Source organism: Pleurodeles waltl, chromosome 2_2 (assembly GCF_031143425.1).
Source record: "Pleurodeles waltl isolate 20211129_DDA chromosome 2_2, aPleWal1.hap1.20221129, whole genome shotgun sequence".
NCBI classification, from domain to species: Eukaryota; Metazoa; Chordata; class Amphibia; order Caudata; family Salamandridae; genus Pleurodeles; species Pleurodeles waltl.
In genome coordinates this window covers 714,279,894-714,305,051 of record NC_090439.1, presented here as the reverse complement: position 1 = coordinate 714,305,051, position 25,158 = coordinate 714,279,894, and the positions used below count along the sequence as shown (strand labels likewise).

Sequence of the window (25,158 nt, the reverse complement as noted above, 5' to 3'; positions counted from 1 at the left end):
GCTCGAGCACCAAGGCCAAAGTTAAGTAACTGTATCTTGCCCACAGGTACAGACTGAGAGCAGCAAAAGTGGCTGATATGTCTTCAGTGCAATTGTTTAGACCGATCTCAACATACACTGGCATGGTGTACTATTTGACGTGGATAAGGGGGATAGAACACAGGATTTATGTAACTCGGCTTAGAGGTAATACCATTTACTTTTTGGGTGCTTTCCCAGTTGTGGGGTCATGGTTTTCTTCATTACCCTGCTGCACATGTGATGGGATTTCTAGACAGTCATCTATGCACTTTATGCTGTTTTGCACATTGTATTCTGTTTTTAGAAAACAGCTTTTATGCTCTACTCTTAGAGAGAGGCTTCCCTTAACATAACATGAGGGTTTTATGTTCATACAGGATTTACAGTCTTCAAAAATACTTTATGCTGTCTTGAATCTTATAGTCCAGGCTTTGAGACGAGGAGAAAAGATGCTTCATAATTTATAAAGAGGGTTGGTGAACCTAATTCTGCACCTATTACTAAACGTTCTTATGAACCTGATGCAACTGTCTTGATTTGTTTCTAAATATTGTGTTTTTATGGAGGAGGAAACATGTTTATGACCCCGATATATTGACTTTACTTGTCATAAATGTGCTTTTATGGTCACGTAGGAGACCGAATAAAGTTAATTTGATTGATTGATTGACTGACCAGTGGGAAGGCGTGGGATTAAAAGAGGCTATGTACAATAGGCTAGATGAATATGAAACAGAGATCAAGACCAAAAAAATAAAAAAATAAAACAATGTTGTGGGACTACAATGACTAGGAGTAAAGTCAAGTTCTAACCTTTGCAGAGAGATATACCAACAGTCACAGACAGGAAATGGTCCTAGCTTACAAGCAAAACAGGATGCTTTGGCTAACAGTGTAGCTTCAGATACATGGGAGGTGCGTGATGTAACCTACATCAGTGAGCTATCTGCCAGTAGTATGGAAAAGACAAGTGAGAACCCAAAGAATTTTTAAACAAATTCAGATTTTTAACCAAGAAGAGAACTCAAGTGAAGCAGAAAAGAGGCTGTTCAAGAGGTGGAGGCAGAAGAGGGTGAGGAAAATTAAGAGAGGGGGACAAGGCCCAGTGGGAATTCAGTAAAGGTGCCTGCAAGGACAGAAAATGATGGCTAACTTAACAGAAATTAATCTTTCTACTAGACAACAGAGCCAAAATTGTTAATCCTAGGCCTGTGCCTATCCTATTTACTGATTATGAGGAATGGTCATACTGATGTAACAATAGAGCATTTAAATTTTCACGCAAATTGAAATTAAGAAAGTACTTTAATTTAAAGCAAAGCAAACCTAAAAGATGGGTGATGTACCTAACCCAGGCAGAGAACCCAGCTTGATACTCTGACCACACTGACTGAACCTTCCAATGACTGTAATTCTTACACTAGTGATACCACTACTTTGAACAATTGTGATATTGTTCTAAATAGATGGCTTCCAAATTAAATCTACCTGCGTCCCTCTGTCTTCCACTGATGCAAGTGATGTTTTTCAGGATGCTTTTGTTGTATAGCCATTTTAGTAATGTTCCTAGGCACGTTATTTTAGCAACTAGACCTGCCACTTGTGCCCTTCTTCCTAGTTACATTTTATTCAGCTTCATTTTTATTATTTCAGAATTTGCCACATTTGTGGTGCTGTTTTTCCTTCTTTCTTTATCTAGTTTCTCTTTCACCTTGCTTTTCTAACAAGACATTATTTTCACTTTGTGCTTTCCTCAAGGATGCAGATAGATAGATTTGCTGGTAAAGTGGTACACTGTGTCTCCATCTTTCACAGAAACACACACATCCTTACGTGGGGACATTTTCTCAGAACATAAGCTCCCTCTAATGTGCCTCATGCACGTCAGAGGGAGATTCCAGCCAGGTGACCATGACCACATGCTGATTGACTTTTGCTACAGCTGCTTGCTGAGACTACCGATGGGGATGTGTCTGCCTCTAGACAACAGGATTCCTTGCTGAGGTATGGGGGGGATGATGTCTTTCCAGGGGGGAAAACCTGGAGGGCGGATTAGGGTTTATCACGCTGTGCTCTAACATAACTTAGCAGGGTTCAAAAAATTCACTCATCCATTGGCGAGTCTTATTTGACCAGGTTGAGCTATTTCTAATACTTATTCATCCCTTCTGGCAAGTTTACACTGAACAGGTGTTCTGTTCAGTTGAAAACTGGAGGGGTAATAAAAGATGCCTTTAAATCTTATTCCTATGTCACATTTGCTCTGTTCACAGACAGAGGTCAAAAGTCAGTTTTTCTTACAATTAATTTTCCTTCTGACTGCAGAGTTCCAGAACTTTGTAAGGTGAACAGGGTGACCTGCTGCTTAGAATGTAAAATAAAATTATATAGGGTGTCAGGTTTTTCCTAACACACAACATTTAAATGACGAAGTCAACTGTGCAAACATTTCAAAATATATTTCAGCAGCGGTGAAAGCCCTTTTTATATTTCTGTGTGATGACAAAATATTTTAAAAGGATAAAAACAAATCAGAATACTTTATGTGTGGATGTGCAAAGGGTATGTTTTCTGAAACCCAATTTTCACAGACTGTTAATACACCATAGAGTTTTATCAGTAAAGCTCCAAGTTAGTGGAGAGGTTTTTGGACATTTCTTGGAAAGTTACTGTGTGTAGATGACAATATGCTACCACATCATTGTTTAGTAATGTATTCATTTAAATTGAGTGTTTAAACAAACTGAGAAACACTCCTGCCCTGATGGCAGTGTTGTTAGTAAACTAAAAGAAGTCCTAGGTTATGTGGGCTAGGCCTCATGGGTATGTGGCCAGATTCCTGAGATGCATGCAGCAAACTTTAGTCTACCTAATCAAACAAAAGAGTTTTTTTGTACTGCAGAAATGCTGAGCTCACATATTTGAAGGTGCAATCATATGTGAGAATTAAGAAAAGACGACTCTGTAAACTATTTGCCTAGAATCACACAATTTGAGGCCCGTTTACGGGTCAGGTACGTTTCAGTCAGGTTGAGTAGATTATTTAAGTTATTCGACCTGCAGGTCTAGTAAAAATGTTATGATTTTTCTAGCCCTGCTTAGGTAGGAACCACATATATTATGCATACCGACAGTATGGTGGGACTTTTCCCGTGTTTCACTTTTCTTGTCACCATCTTGCTTCTAGAGTGTTTCATCATTCTAATTATTGCAATCCATGCCATTTTATCTAAGACACAGCTGCTTTAATAAATCATATTGAACCATTTTCTGCCTCTCTTTGTCTTTGCATCTGTGAGACTAATGTAACTGAGAGAAAAGGATGAGATCCTATCCACCACAATTTCCCTGTGAAGTCATTCTTGTCATGAGCCTGGTTGCCACAAAATCATCCTTGCTCTTGGGCGGAGGTGAGGCGCAGCTAGTTTGCCTGGAAACGGATGAGGCTGACACATGTCACATGGTGTGGGATTGGACTCAGTTCCCCACAATTCAGGTGGTGCTGCCACCCGAATCCAGCAGACTTATTAGAATAATGACAGCCCATAAGACACTTTGGTGAAGTATTTGAAAAATCTATATAGAAAGCAATTCAGGGCGAATAGGAACTTGAGTTGGTATTAATGCAGGTGCTGAGATCATTGGAGAATTACTACAACATTTCGATATGTCCTTCTGATAAAGTGTTACCAAAGGATATGTATTTGAGAGAGGCCGATCACCAACATTCTGACACAAGCTGCTATGCAGTCAATACAAAGCAGCAGTGCCTAGCTGCCTGCAATAGACAGTGAATTACTGGGTGAGTTGCAAGCTAAAGTTAATGAAATTGAAGAATATTGTTTTTAAATTAGACCATCTAACTTTACCAATCTGTTACCTGTTGCCTAAAGTCCACAAAAAGTGGACCCACCTAGGTGATCTCTAATTTCATATAAAGGCAATTTCCTAGAGAATATGCCAAAATTTGTGGACCTTTTCTTATTTCCTTTAGTGGAGTCACTGCCTTATACATAAAGAATACTCATGATTTTCTCTCAAGTGGGTTTTGAAGCAGTAGTTTGGAAGGAATCCTACTTGTTGATAACTATTGATCTATGAACATTGTATATGAGTATCAATCACAAACTAGGGGTACAAGCAGATAACCACTTTTTATGTGCAAGGTACTTAAACCTACAAATTACATACTGAGATGCTGATAACTATCATTTTGTTCTCTCTCCACAATGACTACTTTTTGTTTGGTGACAAGATACGCTTACAAAAACAGGGAACTGCCATAGGCACCTGCTTCACCTCCAGTTACGCCAGTCTAGTGATGGGCTAACAGTAGGAGCAAGTGGTCGGGGCATCCAAAATGGCAAGATACAATTCACGCACTGACTGGAACAAGATACATATATATATATATATATTTTATTTTTTACTTTGGGAAGGTGACAGATTTGTCAGCTGAGTTTGAGGCTTTGAGCATCAATGCTTCCAATCTACATTTTACATGCAATATCAACAGTGAAGTTGCTTATTTCTTGGATCTGAACATCAGTGTCACAGGTGACACTCTAACTACCCCTCTGTTTCGGAAACAAACCATAAGCAATAGTATTTTGCATGCACGGAGTGGCCATCCTATGAGACGCAAATGGAGTGTTCCATATGGAGAATTGTTGCGCATCAGTACTACTGAGGATTTTGAGTAGTAACAATTGTAGATGATTGACAGATCCTAAGTCAGCGGATATGTTCTTCGGGGGTCCTTAGCAATGACAAGTTACAAGGGACTCAAAGACCGAAAGGAATTTCTATATCCCTCTAACAGTTGAAACACAGATGATACATTAAGGTTTATCAAAACATTTGGAAGTCAATCCAATGAGATCAAACAGATCATGAAGAGAAACTGGCATATATTTTTATCTAACAACCGCCTGCAGAAATGTATTGATCCCAACCCAAGCATCACATATAGAAGGAATACTTCCTTGAAAGAAAAATATATGAAGTTGAATGTTATCGTGAGGGATGGCCAGGTGGGATCCCTTATTGAGTATTTTCACATGTATGGCAATAGCAACAACAGCAAACACAGTAGCAATATGGGCTTTTTTAGTGTTCCATAATCTGACATACCAGTCAACATTCATTTTTAATCATGCAAACCTGACTTTGTGATCTATGTGCCAGTATACTCTGTGAATGGAGAAATATATTGAAGATGGGCCAAGAAGATGGTTTGAGAACATTTTGGGGCCATAAAGAACAGGAACAATTTGTACCCAATAGCACGCCACTTCCATGACGAATAGAACAGTAATCCAAGTCTTTTGAGATTTAATCTCATAAACAGGATTAAAGAGACCATGAGGTGTGGCAACAGAGAATTTATGCTCAGAGGAATGGAGATGATGTACATTATCCATCTTGAAACAAAACTCCTGACAGATTTAAAACTGGACAAGGAATTGATTATACACTTGGGTTGAGTAACTGTTATATTCTTACTGTGATAATGAATTGTATGTACACTTTGGTTGAAGGCTTGTTATACTATGTCATGCTGTGTTTAAACCCTTCCTCCTGGTTTCAGTTAAATATCTGCACTGTTTTATCAATGTGGTTTTAAAAAATAACTAGTGTATGTTTTTCAGAATGTGTGATGCTGAGATCATGAATATTTCTCAACAGCAGTGATGCTGATCAGAAGGAAAAGATTGGATATATTAAACTTTGTTTTTCCTGTTTATGTATTTTTATGTTCTACCATTTTTTTGTGAGTGTCAGGCCAACTAACATGTTAAGTTCCTTGTCTCCAAAGTACTGAATAATTGTTTTATGCCCACTCATGTGTGATATTTACTTTCAATGGTCAGCACTCTTTTGTATGATGTACATTACCTTTCACATTCAGGGCTCGGAGAAATCTACTCAACCACTCGCTATGGCGAGTTTTATTTTATGAGGTCGAGCTATTTTTAGATTCCACTGGAACCCACTGGAACCTTCTGGCAGTGGACAAAGAAGAGGTGTTCTGTTCAGTTAGAAACTGAATTAGCAATTAAGATGCCTTTAAATTGAATTCTTGTCACACTTGCTCTGTGTTCAGAGATGGAGGTCAAAAGTCAGTTTGTCTTCTTGCAATGCAAATACTTTTCATTGTGAATGCAGAGTTCCAAGATTTTGTAACGTGAACTGTCTGACCTATGTGAAATGAAAGGCTTTAGGTACCAGGTTTTTCCTAACACATAACCTTTATATAACTTAGTCAACTTTACAAACATTTCAAAATATATTTCAATAGCTGTGAAAGACCATATTTGTACTTTTGTGTGATGAAAAAAATATTTTAATACAATGAAAAAAAAGTCAGTACACTTTACTTGGTGATGTGCAAGTGATAAATGTTTTCTGAAACCCAATTTTTACAGATTATTTTTAATACACTATATAGCTTTATCAGTAAAGCTCCAAGTTAGTGGAAAGGTTTTTGGACATTTCTTGGAAATTTACTGTCTGTAAATGACAGTGCGCTACCACATCATGCTTTAGTAATATATTTATTTAAAGTGAGTCTTTAAACAAAGTGAGAAACACTCCTGCCCTGATGAAAAAGCTCTTAGTAAACTAAAAGGCAAGTCATACATGGATCATGTGTACCCTATATGTGGGCTAGACTTATTATACATGGAGGAAACATTTTGTGTATTTAACTAAACAAAAGTGGATTCTTTTTTTACAGCAGAAATGCTGAACTCACATATTTGAAATTGCACTCATATGTGAGAATGAAGAAAAAGGCGACTGTAAAATACAATATTTGCCTAGGATCACACAATTTGAGACCCGGGTCAAGAACTTTGCATTTAAAGTCGAGTAGATTATTCAAGCTACTCCACCTGCAGATCTAGTAACATTTTTATGATTTTGCGAGGCCTGACATTTATGTATTACCATGAAAGATACTATGGGGGTCAATCTGACCCCGGCGGTCTCAGACCGCCGGGGCCAGGGTCGGCGGGAGCACAGCCGACAGACCGGCGGTGCCCCGCAGGGCATTCTGACCGCGGCGGTTCGGCCGCGGTCAGACTAGGAAAACCGGCGGTCTCCCGCCGGTTTTCCGCTGCCCTACAGAATCCTCCATGGCGGCGGAGCACGCTCCGCCGCCATGGGGATTCTGACACCCCCTACCGCCATCCTGTTCCTGGCGGGTCTCCCGCCAGGAACAGGATGGCGGTAGGGGGTGCCGCGGGGCAGGGCCCCACTTTGTATTTCAGTGTCTGCATTGCAGACACTGAAATACGCGACGGGTGCCACTGCACCCGTCGCACCTTCCCACTACGCCGGCTCAATTCTGAGCCGGCGTCCTCGTGGGAAGGTTGATTTGCCCTGGGCTGGCGGGCGGCCTTTTGGCGGTCGCCCGCCAGCCCAGGGCAAATCCCAAAATACCCTCAGCGGTCCTACGACCGCGGAGCGGTATTTTGGTGGGGGAAGTCTGGCGGGCGGCCTCCGCCGCCCGCCGGACTTAGAATGACCCCCTATGTTCCTATGGCTTTCTTTGGATTTGTTTGTTGCACTTAGAGTTTTCTTATTATTTGTGTACAATAGGTGCATGCCCATTGGGGAGTAATTTTACAAGTTGGCCCCACCCATCAAATTACCTTATGTAATAGCTAGAGTTGCTTATGCTGTATCGGACACCATTAAGGTGGTACTTTGCTTAGCAAACTATTCAGTAAATACAGTATGTTGCTGATGATATTCAGTACTCTGCCTGATTAATTTAGCAAAAACTCTTTCATGGTTTATTATATGCAGTTTCACCTTTTTCATGTGGGTGGTATTTTCCTACTATGAACATACTGTGTGTGTGTATATATATATATATCACAAAACCACAGCAATTCAGCACTTATAGTTAACTTGTGCCCTAAGGTAATAATTTTACTGCAAATGTTGCAGTGATATTATCAATTATGTTACAGAACATGTTATGAGTGATGTAATATGTGAGGTACAGTGCATGGTGAGGGCGAGAGTTATAGATGCCTTAGGCCACCAGTTATAGTTACTTGAGATAACCATAACTATAACTGCAGAATTTCTACGGTTTTGTACAAGTAAAATGTGAACCTAACTATAATGTCCCTGTAACCTTTGTTTTAGTTTTTTACGTGAATGTCTATGTTTTTTTAAATTCTATTTCCTAACTATAACGTCTTTGCAACCTTGTTTGTTTCAGTGAATTACTATGTTTTGTTTTTACCATTAAGTAATATTTAATTACTTTACGTTAATCCATCCACCGCCACGCTCAGCCTTTGGCCAACCTCCTGTAGGGCTCTGCCTCCCTGGCTGATTTGGTTTTATGGCTCAATTCACATACTTGTAGTAGAGCTCTGTTCCCTAAAGCACATTACAATGAAAAAAAACAAGTATCATAGTCACTAAAAGTGCAAAGAATGCCTGGGAACCTCTACTGAACTACTGCTTCCATTCCTCTAAGGTCCCCCATACGTTTACTCAACTCCTACCACCTGTCTTCTGTAGCCCTAAAAATACCTGACTTTCTTTTAAACGAGATCTCTTGGACCGGAAAGACTTTTCCTACAAAGGTGCACACAAAACTTTCTATATGACCACGTATGAATGAAAATGAACCAATATCTTCCTAGATTACATCCTGGATTCCATTTAAAAGGGTCCCAATGTACTCTTTGAATTTCTCCTCCTATAGTGGAGGTTGCCTGAGTTAAAGCCCTAGTCAGCAGATCTATCACAAACAATGTAACAAAAGTTCCCTCCACTCCTTCCTTAACATCCAAGATTCTAATGTTATTCCTTGGGGAACAATTTTCCATTCATTCCAGTTTCTCCAACATCTCCTTTTTCCTGTGCCTTAATCGAGCTACCTCATGTGCTCCCACTAAATGCTAGACTTAATTCCTGAACCTTGCTTTCGAACACATCCGTGCACAGAGCCAAACTCGACATTTTCTCCTCCAGACTTAGACATGTTGCCTGTACCTCTTTTTGGTTTGCTTCAGAGGTTGAGAAACGCTCTTTAATTTCATGCGACAGCTGAATAATCATCTCCTGCACTGCTCGCCAAACTGTAGATTCACTTCCACCACTAGCACCTATCTGATTCTGCAGTTAAGATGGTTTGTGTAAAGGAGAATATTTTTCTGGCCTATCTTCACTTTCTACTGCCCCTCCATTTCCACAAGCTTGCACCAGGGCCATTTTAGGCAGGGATATACATTTGTTTGAAGTAGGTACGGCTGGGTGTATTCCAGGGGTTTCTGTATTTTTTTCACCACTGTCTCCTCCAGGGGTTTTCCCTCCAAGCTCTTATCCAGAGACAGGATCTTACCACTCCCCCTCCAAAATCCTTGCACTACTCATGGTGTTAAAATAGGACCTCAATGAAGGCATCAGGCCTTGAGGCACTTTACTCAAGTGTTTCTTCATATGTTGTGAACTAGCCCCTGCTAGGTGCTTAGCCTGTTGGCTGCTTCTACCTTCTACCCACCCCCACACAGTCCGGGTACCTGGTTCTCTTAACAAGGTTTTAGATTGTAACCTGTGCAGTTTGCCCAGCCCTTTAGCCCCCTGAGCCACCTTATCAGTCTTTTCAGCTCGGCTCCACTCAAAAGTAATTTTAGGTGCTTTTAACAGACCCTCAGAAACTTTCTTACCCTCAGTTGACTGGATCATTTTCATATGCTTTGCCCCAGTGTTAATTGCTGTCCATTTTTTCCATCTTGTCCAATCGTCCACGCATCACCACCAGCCCTACAAAATGCTGGACCGCTGTGCTGTGCTTCCCCTAGCAATCGCCTGAACGTCACAGCTGTCTCTGCTACTACTCCAGGTGCTACACAAGGCTTCCCCCCACAACAGTCAAAATTTCGCCACTTATTCTACCACTGCTGATGCTCCAAGCACCATGATGAACCTCCCCCTACAACAGCCTGAATACCACCGCATGAGCTGCTTCTGCCTATGCGCCCCACACCAGCCTCAGAGAATGCACTGAACCACTCTGGTGTTACTGAGCGCGTTCGCATCGGCAAACCAGTACAGCCCAGTTTCCCACTTACACATTGGTGCGTCAGCAAGAGATCCGGGCGGAAGACCAAGCTATGCCACCCTGAAGCAGTCCAGAAGCCGGTTAGGACAGGAAGTACAGTTATCGGGGCTTAGCTGCATTATTCCATGTCCCCGGAGTATGGAACTCCCATCAAGCCGCTCTAGCAGGACCCCATGTTTCCTCTGCAGGAAGCTCTGTTTCCTCCTCAGGAAGCTAATCCCTCTCTTGGGAGCAGTGTTCAGTTGAGGTTCCCAGCAATTTTGAAGTTCATGTGGGCTAATAAAAAGTACAATTTCTTAGCTCCAGAAGATGAGGACAACTTTATAGCCCAGAATACGATGGAAGGTAAGCAAGGGGTGTAAACCTAGATCCTTATTCAGGGGGAAAACGTAATGCTTCAAAGTAGCCACCGTGGGAGTGAGCTCAAATTGGCACAGAATGACAGCACAACAGAGTGGTAGGCTTTCCAGGGTGGGCACACAAGGTGAGGAGCAGGGGAGGAAAATAAAAAAATGGCCTTGTTTAGGTTAGGCAAGGTTATAGTCATTGGGTGAGAATTGGTCAAGCTAAATTTGGAAAACTATGGGGGAAGGAATGACCGGCAGAGGGGCCGACCTCTTTCAATCATGTGTTGGAATGTGAATGCGTTAAGGGTGAGGAGAAGGCAGCGTTTGATTCTTTAGTATCTTCTAGATATTTCAGTCCAAGTAAGCTTGCTGCAGGAAACTCATTTATTGAGGTCAGAGTGCAGGAATCTTTTTGCAAAACAAAAGTGGATTGAGAGCATCACAGCTACAGACCTGCAACAACGTACTAAAGTAGTAGTCATTCTAATCAAGAATAATGCAGGGGTTGAAGAGGTAATATATAAGACTGATGAGGGATGCGCTGGATATTGGCTGAGATTGAGGCCTGAAAGAACCTATACATGTAAGCTTGTTATTATGGCCCAAATATAGATAACGTTTCATTGCCACCCACCCTTTTTTTCCAGTTTGGTGGAATTTAAAGCCCCTATCATACTAGGTGGGGATTTCAACATCTTACTAGATAATAATTTAAAACACATCCTCGGCTCGCACACAAATTTGCCCAATAAAGATGACGGCTTACCTTCTATCAATGTTGATAAGTTTAAAAGTACGTGAAGTTTGGCGCAGGGTAAGAGAGAGATTGGAAGTTACTCCTTTTATGGACACTACTCAAGGACTGACTATTATTTTTGCTGATAGTGGAGAGATAGAGAGAATTCGAGATATAGAGAATTCACCTATTCATATCAGATCATGCAACACTACTGCTAAAACTCAAATTGCCATAAAGAATGCAGATGTGAAGATGTACTGTTATTAGAAGATGATTCCTTAAGCCAGGAAACCCAGAGGGGACAGGGCAAGGCGTTGGGTAATTTTTCAGATCAAATTTCACATCTGCCCCCATTCACATAGTGTAAGACACTTTTAAGGTTTGGCTTAGGGGGACATTGAAGAGCTCCTCGATTGCTTGAGGAAGGAGAGAGAAGTTGTAGTTGCCACATTTGCAGGAGGTGATAACCCCAATAAAAACAGAGCTGACGGTACTGCAAATTGATGGGAAAAGTAGGAAAAGGTTGGAAGGAAAGTTGGATGACCTACAACTGAAGTTTAGGCTGAATCTGAAAGAAAAAGTATTGCAACAGTAGGATGCTACCAAGCTTAGGGAATACAAGCAGGGAGAGAGATGTGGAAAGTTGCTAGCATGGAAGGCCAGGATGGACAGGTTACGGAATGACAAAAGGACGATTAAGGATGAAGAGCAATGGTTGAGGAGTATGCGGGGATAGAAAACGTATTCTGTATATTTTTCCAGAATTTATACTCAGAAACTCTCAAGGTGGATGAGGATGAGTTCGATAGTTGGTTGCAGGATAAACAACTGCCTAAACTTAACCAAAGGAGCAGCAGTTATGGAGTGATGAAATAACTGCATATGAGATTATGAAGTTTGTTAAAAAGTTTAAAAGAGGGAAACAGGCAAGCCTGGATGGGATTCCAAATGAATTTAAAATTTTGTTGGCTGAGATAGTGATCTCGGTCTGGATAGAATTGTTTAATGCTGTGTTACTGGAGGGCTCCCCCTTGCCAGACTCCAGTAGTGAGGCAATCATCTTGTTGATCTTAAAACCGGGTAAGAATCCAACATAGTGTCAGGTATATAGATTGATATCACCGTTGAATCGTGATTAAAAAGGTTTTACGTACATTCTGGCAACACACTTATGTAAGGTTGTATCGGGGTCTAATCAATGACGATCCAAAGGTTCTTTACTCGGGAGGCAAATGAGAGAGCTGACACATACCCGGATAGGATCAATTGATTTCGCTACCACTCAAGGAATTCCGCTGTCAGTTGCAACCCTTTATGCGGCCAAAGCTTTTGACTGCGTCAACTGGAAATATCTAGGGGGCGTATTGCAAACTTTGGAATAGGGGATGAAATTTGGAATGTACTATGTAAGACCTACAGCGCACCATGCGCCCAGGTGCTAGTTAATGGTAGTCTTACTTCACCAGTCAAGATTGGTAGGGGGACCAGACAGGGTTGTCCTTTGTCTCCCATTTCTTTTTATCTGTAAATTGAACCCTTAGCAAAAGTTTGAACCTAAATAAGGGAATAATGCCATATGTGGTTGAAACCTTCACCAAAAAGATAGCTTTGCATGCAGACCACTTGATTTTGATCATTTCAAATGCTGAGACTGCCATTCTACGTTTAACGACCGAGGTGAAGCTCTTATGGAAGCTGTCTGGTTATTAAATCAGGAAAACTAAAACCGAGATAATGGTATGAAATAAGGATTATAGGGCTGCTCAAACTACAAAAGAATTAAGATATTTGGGGTTAACAATATTGCATAATCTGGAGAGGGTCCCATCTGCAACTACAGAGTTTAAAAGGAGGTAGATGAGACTCTAAGGAGATGTCAGAATTTGCCCCTAACCGTGCAAGGCTGAATAAATCTGGTTAAAATGTCAATTTTACCAAAACGTTTGTATTTATTTGATATTATCCTGCTAGGTCTGGATAAGAAATCTCTTGAGAGGATACAGGGGAGAGTTGCATCTTTCATATGGGATAGTAATGCTGAGCATATCAACTGAAGAATAGTAGGATGCTCCTTCTTCACCCTGATAGATCATCGGTAGGCCTTATGTACAGTACCATGTGAATAATTTGCCTGAAGATAGTTTCTTGTATACATTTGGGGCCCCTAACGTTTTTGAAAAAGTGTGTTTGAACTGTTTGAAGGCTTCGGCTAAAATGTGGTATGGGGTTAGGTCGCTCCTGGTGGCTCTGTATTATAGCAAATCGTCAACGATGTGGGACTCACCAGGGACCCCAGGTGCTCGCAAGACAGCTTGGCAAAACCCCTGAGGAAATCTGTAACCTTGTACTGGGGGCAGATGGTTGAAGGGGGAAAGGGTCTATCTTGGGATGGCTGGAATGAACTAATAGGGCATTTTCCAGGTTAAAGTGTTACCAGATAAATGCTTGGTTTAGAATTCAGGGGTGGACTGACACTGAGCCGAGCCCTATGGAAAAGGGTCTTCAGAATCCCAGAGCAAGGAAGGAGGAGGTATCATGTTGGTATGGGAACCTTCTGGCAGCCGTAGATGAAAGTATGAGACCCATTACCTGGTTTGGGAAGGATTCTTGCCAAACACGGAGATGGAAGAGTTCTGGCAAATATCTGTAAGCTCACTTTATCCTGTGATGAAATCTGCTGCATTAAACAGAAATAATGTATTCACCTTACCCCAAGCAAGACGACTGGCCAAGATAGGGGGAGCTGGGGAATCTAAATGTAAGCGCTGCGGAGACTGAGATGCGGATTATGTTCATATGTTCACCAGCTGTCTTGTTCTTTGAAAGTTTTAGTTCGATAAGTATAAGACAATCTCAGGCATCTTGGGTTGGGATGTGGAGGTAAGACCTACTTTGATTATGTTTGGGGTGGATCAGCAAGGGTCTGGATTAACTCATTGGAAATTGATTGAAGACTACTGTCTCCAAGAATTATACTTATTGATCAGTTTGGCTGTGTGGTGCCACTCGCCCCCGATATAAACATGCAGGGTAGATGGGATCAAGAGGGTGCTTATTCGAGGTGATATGAGGACAAAAAAAAACCAGAAATGATGCAAGCACCTCCATCAAGGATTTCAGGAACCTTTTCAAGGTTGAACTGCAGAGAAAACACATTTGCTTTCCCTCGGCCATGTGCAATAAGTTAGGTTGATTTGTACTTTACAGAAGTGGAGCTTCAAATGGGGCACCTGCTTTATTTATATTTGTACGTACTTCCAGAGGAGGTTTTGTTCTGTGAAATGAACACTGGTACCAGAATGCATCCTGCTTATTTATCTAAAAACAGGCCACCGCTTTGTGCAAAATGTCTACCCAGATGGAGTACTCTCTACTGGCTATTGAGTAATTGTGCATCCTCGTTGGGTTATATAGAGCATCTCCTACGCTACTGCTGCATGAAGATTGCCAAGGTAATGTCTTCAGGCACCTTTTGTGTAGCTACTTTGCCCTCCTTCAGAGACCGCGGGGGAAGCCTTAATGCCCCTGCAGTCTCTGCCAGCTCCCCACCTCCTTCGGGAGCTGGCATTGCTCCTGCATGCAGGAAGCTGCTAAATATGAAGCTCCCTGTGCACAGGAGCAATCCTTTCATCTGTTTCCCTGCCCGCTTGATAGTGGCCAAGAAAACAGATGAAAACTCTGCTTCCAGCGAGCGGGAGCAATTTTCCTGCTCCCACTTCCTGGAAGTGGAGTTACTACTTATTCTCACTTGACAGGAGCTGTCAAAGCTCCCACCAAGCAAAAGCAAGCTGCTATTTCCAGAGAGTGGGCACCACGGGAGACAGCAGGAGGCTGCCCTGGGGAATGGCAGTCTCCAGGGCCATTAGTGGCACTAGGAAGGGGGCCCAAGAGAGAGTCAGCATGGTCTGGCTCCCCTTTTTTGTATTTGTATGACCCCAGGGAGGTGGTGGTCCCTGGGTCCCTCGAGGGGCAGTGAGGGAGGTCCGCATAGCCCCTTTCATCTTCAAATAACAAGCCCTGGGAAGGTGGTCGTCCCCCGTGGCTCTTTTAGCCAAAAAGGGGGGTCTGCGCAGCCCCCCCATACATCTAATTAAAGCCCCGGTAAGGTAGCATTCCTAATCTGCCTCCTTTTTCTTTTCTTTTTTTTTTTAACTCTACTCAGTCAGAGTCTCAAAATGGCAGTCAACACTTCCTGGTTGAAGTGTTGGCAGCCAATCAGATCTCAGCATGAGATCTCTGGGATCCGCGGAGCCTCCATGTCCCTAGAGATATGACAACAGAAAATCCTACTGGAAGGCCTCACAATCCCTTACTGTAGAGTCTAGTAGTGGTGCTCACACATTCCAAACATGCCTGTCGTCAAACATGTATTCAGGGACAAGCAAGCCTGTCACAATATACTATCACAAAGAGATGATGAACGGAGCACTCCTTAAATAGTTACTTTGAAATCCTAACTGTATATATGGAATCCAAACATAGTATCACAGAGTGTCATGAATGTTCATAAAGTGATAGGTGAAGACAGCGCAAATATGTAGTGGTTCCAAGACTAAGCTATATCAGTTATTGATTTTAATACAAAAATTTACCAAAATATGAAGCAATAACTATAAAACAAACAAACAAAAATACATAAATATCACAAAAATATCTCAAACACATCAAATAAAAACATACATGCCACACATTTAACATAAACAATCTAATCCAATTAGAGACAGAAATTCTTCCAAAAGGAGCTTAAAGTCCAAACACCAAAAAATCCCAATCAGTTCATAGGAGATAGTGTTGAATGTCCAATCAATTAACTTCGGGTAGTAAGACTTCTTGTTCTCCAGTGTAAGCAGATTGATTTGCAAATTTCCGATCACATTCAGCCGACACGTGTTTCGTCCTGTAAAGGACTTTATGAAGGCTTATCTTCCTGTATTCAATATATACTATTCCAGTAATAGTTGCCCAATTAAAAGCCAAATAGCTGTGCATCTATGTTCAAATGTCTCTAGTCAAAACGTTCAGAATTGGATGTGTTAAGTTGTAATAGTATAATCGAGATGTAGCTTCCGCAGTTACTTCAAAAGTCCAAACACTATTTTTATCCTGTTGCTGCCGAATCCGACCGTAATTAAGCGCCCTTCCACATCGCTATCGAAAATCTAGTTTCCTGACACATGTGGTGTAATTCCATTCAGCAGTTCGGGCTGTAGTCGTGTGTAGAATTTTGAAAAATTCACAAAGATTCGTCAAACGGTGCCAAACTTATTGCCAAAACAAAAAAAGTTATAGATATATATATATATATATATATACACACACACACAAATATTGCATGCTGAAATAGAGTTTTTATATCTCAAGTTACAGGTAAAAGAGACAAGATTGGTTAGCACACTTTATCGCAAGTCAACAGCAGGAAATAGCTTGCTTCATGCAAATAGTTGTCATCCTAGTAGTTTAATTTGCAGTATTCCATATGGGGAATTACTCCGACCTAAGAGAAACTGCAGTGATGAGAAAGATTTCCGTCAGGAAGTAGAGATCATGACAAAGAGATTTTTGGAGCGAGGATATTCCTGTGAACTTATAGAGAATGCATGCAGAAAAGTGTTACCCATAAATCGAGACAAACTATTAGTGCCCCAATCGAAAGAGAAAACTGAAGATCATGAATTAGTAAGATTCATTACAAATTTTCATAACAAAACATGGGAAGTTAGACGGGGTTTAACCAAATACTGGGAGATTTTAAGAATGGATGAACATCTAGTGGGTGCTATAGCTAAGAAACCTCAAATAACTTTTAGGAGATGTACGTCCCTGAAGGATAATTTATGTAGACGTTTAATTCAGTCTACAGGCATAACAAGACAGTCATCAATGCGTGGCTTTTATGTTTGCGGAATGTGCAAAGCATGCAAGAGTAGTAATAACTGTCAGCAAATCCAATTGTCTCCACAAATATCACCATCTATCATTAAAAAAAATCTGACATTTAACACAGATTTTTGTGTGTACGCCTTAAGTTGTCAGTGTAAAAAATATTACATAGACAGCACAATTCGTAAGGCTAAGAAGAGTGTTTTGGAACATATGAGGGCTATCTCCAAGGAAGATAAGACTTATCCCGTTGCAAGACACTTTGCAACATTCCATCAGAAAAATGTGAATCTTCTAAAAATTTTGTGTTGTAGGTAGCATCCCAATTCGCATAAGAGGTGGTACTAGAGAACAGGAGCTAAGAAGATTAGAATCTAAATTTATTATAAAGTATGCAACTACTTACCTCGGGGGCCTTAAACTGGATGAGGAACAATCAGTACATCTGGGATAATATAAGCAAACAAATTATACAGGGAACAGGATTTTTGTTCAGTATCTTCCAGTCCTCAATAAACAGTACTGAAGGCATTAACCTACGGTATGGTAGGAGGTATATACACGTTTATAATTAGCACAGTTGTATTATGTAGCTTATTTAAGCACTTTGGGATGTGATAAATAATAATAGATATATATCTTTTGTTTTATGTTTTTATAGGCTGATGTGTCGGCAACTGGACAATAATATGAAAAACAAAAGACCTATTATATTCTACTTGGGTTGGTACAAATAACAAACAAGTCATAGTTATGATTTGACTTAAAGCAAGATGAAAATCGAGGTCAAAAATGTAAGTGATATTTGATGACAATATTTTTTATGGTATAGTAATGACATATGTAAACCAACAGTTCTGTTTAAGTTTATTTGCTTAAGATAGTAGAATTCATTTGTTGTTTTGTCGTGTTAAAAATATTTCTTATTGTCCTCATGAACTTTCATTTTGCATTATTATAAGTTTAATTAGATTAATGTAATACTTTGAAGATGCCGACATAGTACATCTTCTGTGTATGAAATAGAACATTTGTATAATGTTTCAAGATGTCCGACACTTTTCAAGGATGTTGTATTGTTTTTTAAGTCATTTGTTTATGTTTAGTACAGAATTAGACAGTGTAAGTGGCTATTTAACGTAGCTGTATTGACGCAACTGTGGTAACCTGTGATCAAGGAGCTTTTCGCTTCGAAACGCGTCAGGTTTTTTGAATTATTTGTGTTGCCAGAGAAAGCATTAAAGCGCTTGTTGGGCATACTCGGAATTACGGCTAGTCGTTTTTGTCTTTCTGAGTTGTCTCGGATTTTTCGGATTCAGAGGACAACGGTATTTGTGGTATTTTTCATCAAGGGTCGCTCCCTTGCCGTTAAATCACCGCTGTGAAGTGGCCAGAATTCAGCGTGCAATATTTATGTGGATTTTTAACAAGTAGTTCCGGCCCACCCGCCTACTCGTTCATCTAGAGAACGTGAACATTTCATCAGGTGTCAGGAGGTCGTGTCTGCATTCCCAGAGGAGTCTTGGAAAACTGGGGAAGCAAACGAGGATGAATACGAACACTGCACAAGTGTGAGGAGACCAGCGTCCACAGCCGGTGAGTGAATAAGAATACGTATATTTACCGGTAGCGAAATGCTGGCAGTTCTGAAAGCTCGAAGTGGACTATCGATCGAGTGAACGAATGTAAGCTGCAGGCAAGCGGTCGGAGTATCTGTAAAGCACAGATACAGTCAGTTAGTGTGCATTAAGCGCTAGTATTGAAACGATTAGTGTCTAAAGACAATTAGTAGCTAAATATGGCAACAGAAAGAGAACAGAATAGAAAATTAGCAGCTGAAAAATTATTTATACCTTCTACTGGAAAGCAATTGTTTTCTGATACGACTGGAGGACAACAGGATGATCTTGTGAAGAAACAATTATGGGACAATCTATGGAAACTTTCAAAGAGAGAACAAGCTAAATGGTGGGAGACCACCACGTTAAAAAAATATGTTGATGTGGATCGTATTCCATGTGGTTTAAGGATTTTTGTATTACCAACAGTATATAATCTAGACCCCCAAATGATAGAAGAATGGGCAATGAACAATCATAATTGCTCTTTACAAATGCTGAAAATACTGATAAAATGTGCTAAAAAGGATGCTGATAAGACAGCTGCGGAAATTGATAAATGCACTGCAACATTGAAAGATAAATGCAATGCAGATGAATTTAGAAATGAAATGGAAAATATACAAAAGAAACTTGAGAAAGCAGAGGGTGAAATTATGGCTAAGAAACATCGCAAATTCTTCAGGGACGAATGTGACTATGAGAGAGGCCAGGTCCTAACTTTTGGAAGGAAGTTTGATAATTTAAGAAGTAGTATTACAGATAAGAGTCAAAACAAACGGGTATGGAACTCAATGAGTGTATCAACATCAGCGGTCGCAAGTGAGATCACGAAGCAGGTGGATACTACGGAAAGAGACAATAGTGAAAGTGATGTCTCAAACCAATCAGAAGTGGAAGGAGTAAAATCCCAAATTTTAAAGGAATTCGACCTGATGGCACAGGGAAGAAGGAAGGCCCAGCGAGGCAGAGGTGCCCAAGGTTTCAAAGGTCGTGGAAGAGGAGGCAGAGAAGGAGGCAGAGGAAATGGACCGTGACAAAGAGACATCGAAAGCTCGTGGGGGAGCCGCACAAGGGGCCAAACTATAACAAATGTATGAACAAAACAGTAGTTAATTTATCTAATATCGTCTTGTCTAAGACAAAGACACAGGAAGAAGTCTTATCTTTAGGACTTTCTTTTTGTCCAACAGCAACATTTGATTTCACCACTAGTAGAATTGATTTATTTAATTTCATCAGAAAACTTAAACTAAAATATTGCCATGCAACAAAGACAGTGGGGTCACAGACTGCAACAACAGCTGTAAGAAATCCATCTAAACTCCAACTAGGAGATTTGGAAGTATTCCAGACTATGGGTCAACTAATGGAGTATGACAGTTGGGTGAATGATCCTATTGCAAATTTGCAACAAGAAGGAGTAGAAACAGATTGGGATAGTGGAACAGAAAAAAATTTCAAACCTAGATCTAAATTTTGTCCCCAAATTATGAATGCATCCATTGATATATTTGAAAAATTTATGATTAAGGAATTTTGTCACATTGAAAGGAAGAAAAGGTCTGCTACAAAAACGTCAACAAGAAAAAGGTAGAAGCAGTAAGGGAATTAAATCAAAACAAAAATCTAGTAATTAAACCATCCGATAAAGGTGGCAATGTTGTAATTTGGCCACTGGAGAAATATTTGGAGGAAGGACTAAGACAGTTAAATAATACAGAGCAGTATGAGACAACGACTAGTCACACATACTGTCTATCTAACAAAGAGTATTTAATGAAATTACAGGGTTGGTTAGACAAGAAAATTATTGAAAAGGATGAATATCTATTTTTGAAATGTGACTACCCTAAACTCCCCCTACTATATTTACTACCTAAATTGCATAAGAATTTGGTTAATCCTCCAGGCAGACCTATTGTTTCTTCTAGAAGTAGTATGTTGGAGAACACGTCAAAATATGTGGACTATTTTTTACGACCATTTGTAGAGACATTGCCATCATATGTTAAAGATACCTGTGATTTTTTTTTAACGAATCAATGGTGTGTGTTGGGAAAACCAATATTGATTGTTGAGTTTAGATGTAGAAAGTTTATATACCTGCACCCCGCATCAGTTAGGCATTAAAACATGTAAACACTTTCTGAGAGCACAGTCCATCTCTTTTCTACAACATACGGACATGTTACTACAGATGATGGAAATTTGTTTGAAAAACTATTTTTTCATCTTTGATAATGAAATTTACCGACAAATTCAGGGGACAGCAATGGGGACCTGTTTCGTCCCCAGCTATGCTGGACTTCTTTTAGGCTAGTGGGAAGAACAAGCTGTATATAACAATTATCTTTTTGAAGAAAATGCTGTCCTATGGGCCCGATACATTGACGATATTTTCTGTATTTGGAAGGGCAATGAAAATGAAGCAAGAACTTTTGTTCAACAATTGAACTTTAACCAATTTAATCTTAAATTTACAGCACATGTCCATTGTTCGGAAATAGAGTTTTTAGATCTCAAGTTACAGGTAAAAGAGACAAGATTAGTTAGCACACTTTATCGCAAGTCATCAGCAGGAAATAGCTTGCTTCATGCAAATAATTGTCATCCTAGTAGTTTAATTCGCAGTATTCCATATGGGGAATTACTGCGAGCTAAGAGAAATTGCAGTGATGAGAAAGATTTCCGTCAGGAAGTAGAGACCATGACAAAGAGATTTTCGGAGCGAGGATATTCCTGTAAACTTATAGAGAATGCATCCAGAAAAGTGTTACCCATAAATCGAGACAAACTATTAGTGTCCCAATTGAAAGAGAAAACTGAAGATCATGAATTAGTAAGATTAATAAAAAAAAATCATAACAAAACATGGGAAGTTAGACGGATTTAACCAAATACTGGGAGATTTTAAGAATGGATGAACATCTAGTGGGTGCTATAGCTAAGAAATCTCAAATAACTTTTAGGAGATGTAGGTCCCTGAAGGATAATTTATGTAGAAGTTTAATTCAGTCTACAGGCATAACAAGACAGTCATCAATACGTGGCTTTTATGTCTGCGGAATGTGCAAAGCTTGCAAGAGTAGTAATAACTGTCAGCAAATCCAACTGTCCCCACAAATATCACCATTTATCATTAAAAAAATCTGACATGTAACACAGATTTTTGTGTGTACGCCTTAAGTTGTCCGTTTAAAAAATATTACATAGGCAGCACAATTCATAAGGCTAAGAAGCGTGTTTTGGAACATATGAGGGCTAACTCCAAGGAAGATAAGACTTATCCAGTTACAAGACACTTTGCAACATTCCATCAGAAAAATGTGAATCTTCTAAAATGTTGTGTTGTAGATAGCATCCCAATTCGCATAAGAGGTGGTAATAGAGAACAGGAGCTAAGTACATTAGAATCTAAATTTATTATAAAGTATGCAACTACTTACCCTGGGGGCCTTAACCTGGATGAGGAACTCTCAGTACATCTGGGATAATATAAGTAAACAAATAATACAAGGAACAGGATTTTTGTACAGTATCTTCCAGCCCTCAATAAACAGTACTGAAGGCATTAACCTACGGTATGGTAGAAGGTATATATAAGTTTATGATTAGCACAGTTGTTTTATGTAGCTTGTGTAAGCACTGTTGGATGTGATCAATAATAATAGATATATATCTTTTGTTTTATGTTTTTATAGGCGGATGTGTCGGCACCTGGTCAATAATATGAAAAGCAAAAGACCTATTATATTCTACTTGGGTTGGTACAAATAACATAAACAAGTCATAGTTATGATTTGATTTAAAGCAAGATGAAAATCGAGGTAAAAAATGTAAGTGATATTTGATGAAAATATTTTTGATGGTCTAGTAATGACATATGTAAACTCAACAGTTCTGTTTAAGTTTATTTGCTTAAGATAGTAGAATTAATTTGTTGTTTTTGTAGTGTTAAAAATATTTCTTATTGTCCTCATGAACTTTCATTTTGCATTATTATAAGTTTAATTAGATTAATGTAATACTTTGAAGATGCCAACATAGTAGATTTTCTGTGTATGAAATAGAACATTTGTATAATGTTTCAAGATGTCCAACACTTTTCAAGGATGTTGTATTGTTTTTTAAGTCATTCGTTTATGTTTAGTACAGAATTAGACAGTGTAAGTGGCTATTTAACGTAGCTGTATTGACGCAACTGTGGTAACCTGTGATCAAGGAGCTTTTTGCTCCGAAACGCGTCAGGTTTTTTTCATTATTTGTGTTGCCAGAGAAAGCATTAAAGCGCTTGTTGGGCATACTCGGAATTACGGCTAGTCGTTTTTGTCATTCTGAGTTGTCTCGGATTTTTCGGATTCACAGGACAGCGGTATTTGTGGTATTTTTCATCAAGGGTTGCTCCCTTGCCGTTAACTCACCGCTGTGAAGTGGCCAGAATTCAGCGTGCAATATTTATGTGGATTTTTAACAAGTAGTTCCGGCCCACCCGCCTACTCGTTCATCTAGAGAACGTGAACATTTCATCAGGTGTCGGGAGGTCGTGTCTGCATTCCCAGAGGAGTCTTGGAAAACTGGGGAAGCAAACGAGGATGAATACGAACACTGCACAAGTGTGAGGAGACCAGCGTCCACAGCCGGTGAGTGAATAAGAATACGTATATTTACCGGTAGCGAAATGCTGGCAGTTCTGAAAGCTCGAAGTGGACTATCGATCGAGTGAACGAATGTAAGCTGCAGGCAAGCGGTCGGAGTATCTGTAAAGCACAGATACAGTCCGTTAGTGTGCATTAAGCGCTAGTATTGAAACGATTAGTGTCCAAAGACAATTAGTAGCTAAATATGGCAACAGAAAGAGAACAGAATAGAAAATTAGCAGCTGAAAAATTATTTATACCTTCTACTGGAAAGCAATTGTTTTCTGATACGACTGGAGGACAACAGGATGATCTTGTGAAGAAACAATTATGGGACAATCTATGGAAACTTTCAAAGAGAGAACAAGCTAAATGGTGGGAGACCACCACGTTAAAGAAATATGTTGATGTGGATCGTATTCCATGTGGTTTAAGGATTTTTGTATTACCAACAGTATATAATCTAGACCCCCAAATGATAGAAGAATGGGCAATGACAATCATAATTGCTCTTTACAAATGCTGAAAATACTGATAAAATGTGCTAAAAAGGATGCTGATAAGACAGCTGCGGAAATTGATAAATGCACTGCAACATTGAAAGATAAATGCAATGCAGATGAATTTAGAAATGAAATGGAAAATATACAAAAGAAACTTGAGAAAGCAGAGGGTGAAATTATGGCTAAGAAACAGCACAAATTCTTCAGGGACGAATGTGACTATGAGAGAGGCCAGGTCCTAACTTTTGGAAGGAAGTTTGATAATTTAAGAAGTAGTATTACAGATAAGAGTCAAAACAAACGGGTATGGAACTCAATGAGTGTATCGACATCAGCGGTCGCAAGTGAGATCACGAAGCAGGTGGATACTACGGAAAGAGACAATAGTGAAAGTGATGTCTCAAACCAATCAGAAGTGGAAGGAGTAAAATCCCAAATTTTAAAGGAATTCGACCTGATGGCACAGGAAAGAAGGAAGGCCCAGCGAGGCAGAGGTGCCCAAGGTTTCAAAGGTCGTGGAAGAGGAGGCAGAGAAGGAGGCAGAGGAAATGGCCCGTGACAAAGAGACATCGAAAGCTCGTGGGGGAGCCGCACAAGGGGCCAAACTACAACAAATGTATGAACAAAACAGTAGTTAATTTATCTAATATCGTCTTGTCTAAGACAAAGACACAGGAAGAAGTCTTATCTTTAGGACTTTCTTTTTGTCCAACAGCAACATTTGATTTCACCACTAGTAGAATTGATTTATTTAATTTCATCAGAAAACTTAAACTAAAATATTGCCATGCAACAAAGACAGTGGGGTCACAGATTGCAACAACAGCTGTAAGAAATCCATCTAAACTCCAACTAGGAGATTTGGAAGTATTCCAGACTATGGGTCAACTAATGGAGTATGACAGTTGGGTGAATGATCCTATTGCAAATTTGCAACAAGAAGGAGTAGAAACAGATTGGGATAGTGGAACAGAAAAAATGTTGAAACCTAGATCTAAATTTTGTCCCCAAATTATGAATGCATCCATTGATATATTTGAAAAATTTATGATTAAGGAATTTTGTCACATTGAAAGGAAGAAAAGGTCTGCTACAAAAACGTCAACAAGAAAAAGGTAGAAGCAGTAAGGGAATTAAATCAAAACAAAAATCTAGTAATTAAACCATCTGATAAAGGTGGCAATGTTGTAATTTGGCCACTGGAGAAATATTTGGAGGAAGGACTAAGACAGTTAAATAATACAGAGCAGTATGAGAAAACGACTAGTCACACATACTGTCTATCTAACAAAGAGTATTTAATGAAATTACAGGGT

The 25,158-nt window shown here is 39.8% G+C and overlaps 1 protein-coding gene across 4 annotated transcripts in view; it reads right to left on the bottom strand.

Moving 5' to 3' along the window:
- SGK3 (serum/glucocorticoid regulated kinase family member 3) overlaps positions 1–25,158 on the bottom strand; it is a 449,614-nt gene that overhangs the window by 295,305 nt on the left and 129,151 nt on the right. Inside the window, exon 1 of one of the 4 annotated variants that reach the window (XM_069220280.1) lies at positions 18,705–18,725. The exons of the other annotated variants lie outside the window; for them this stretch is intronic. The gene's annotated coding sequence lies outside the window, so the exon portion shown is untranslated. Of the gene's footprint in view, positions 1–18,704; positions 18,726–25,158 lie in introns of those variants that run through there. 4 annotated transcript variants of the gene reach the window in all.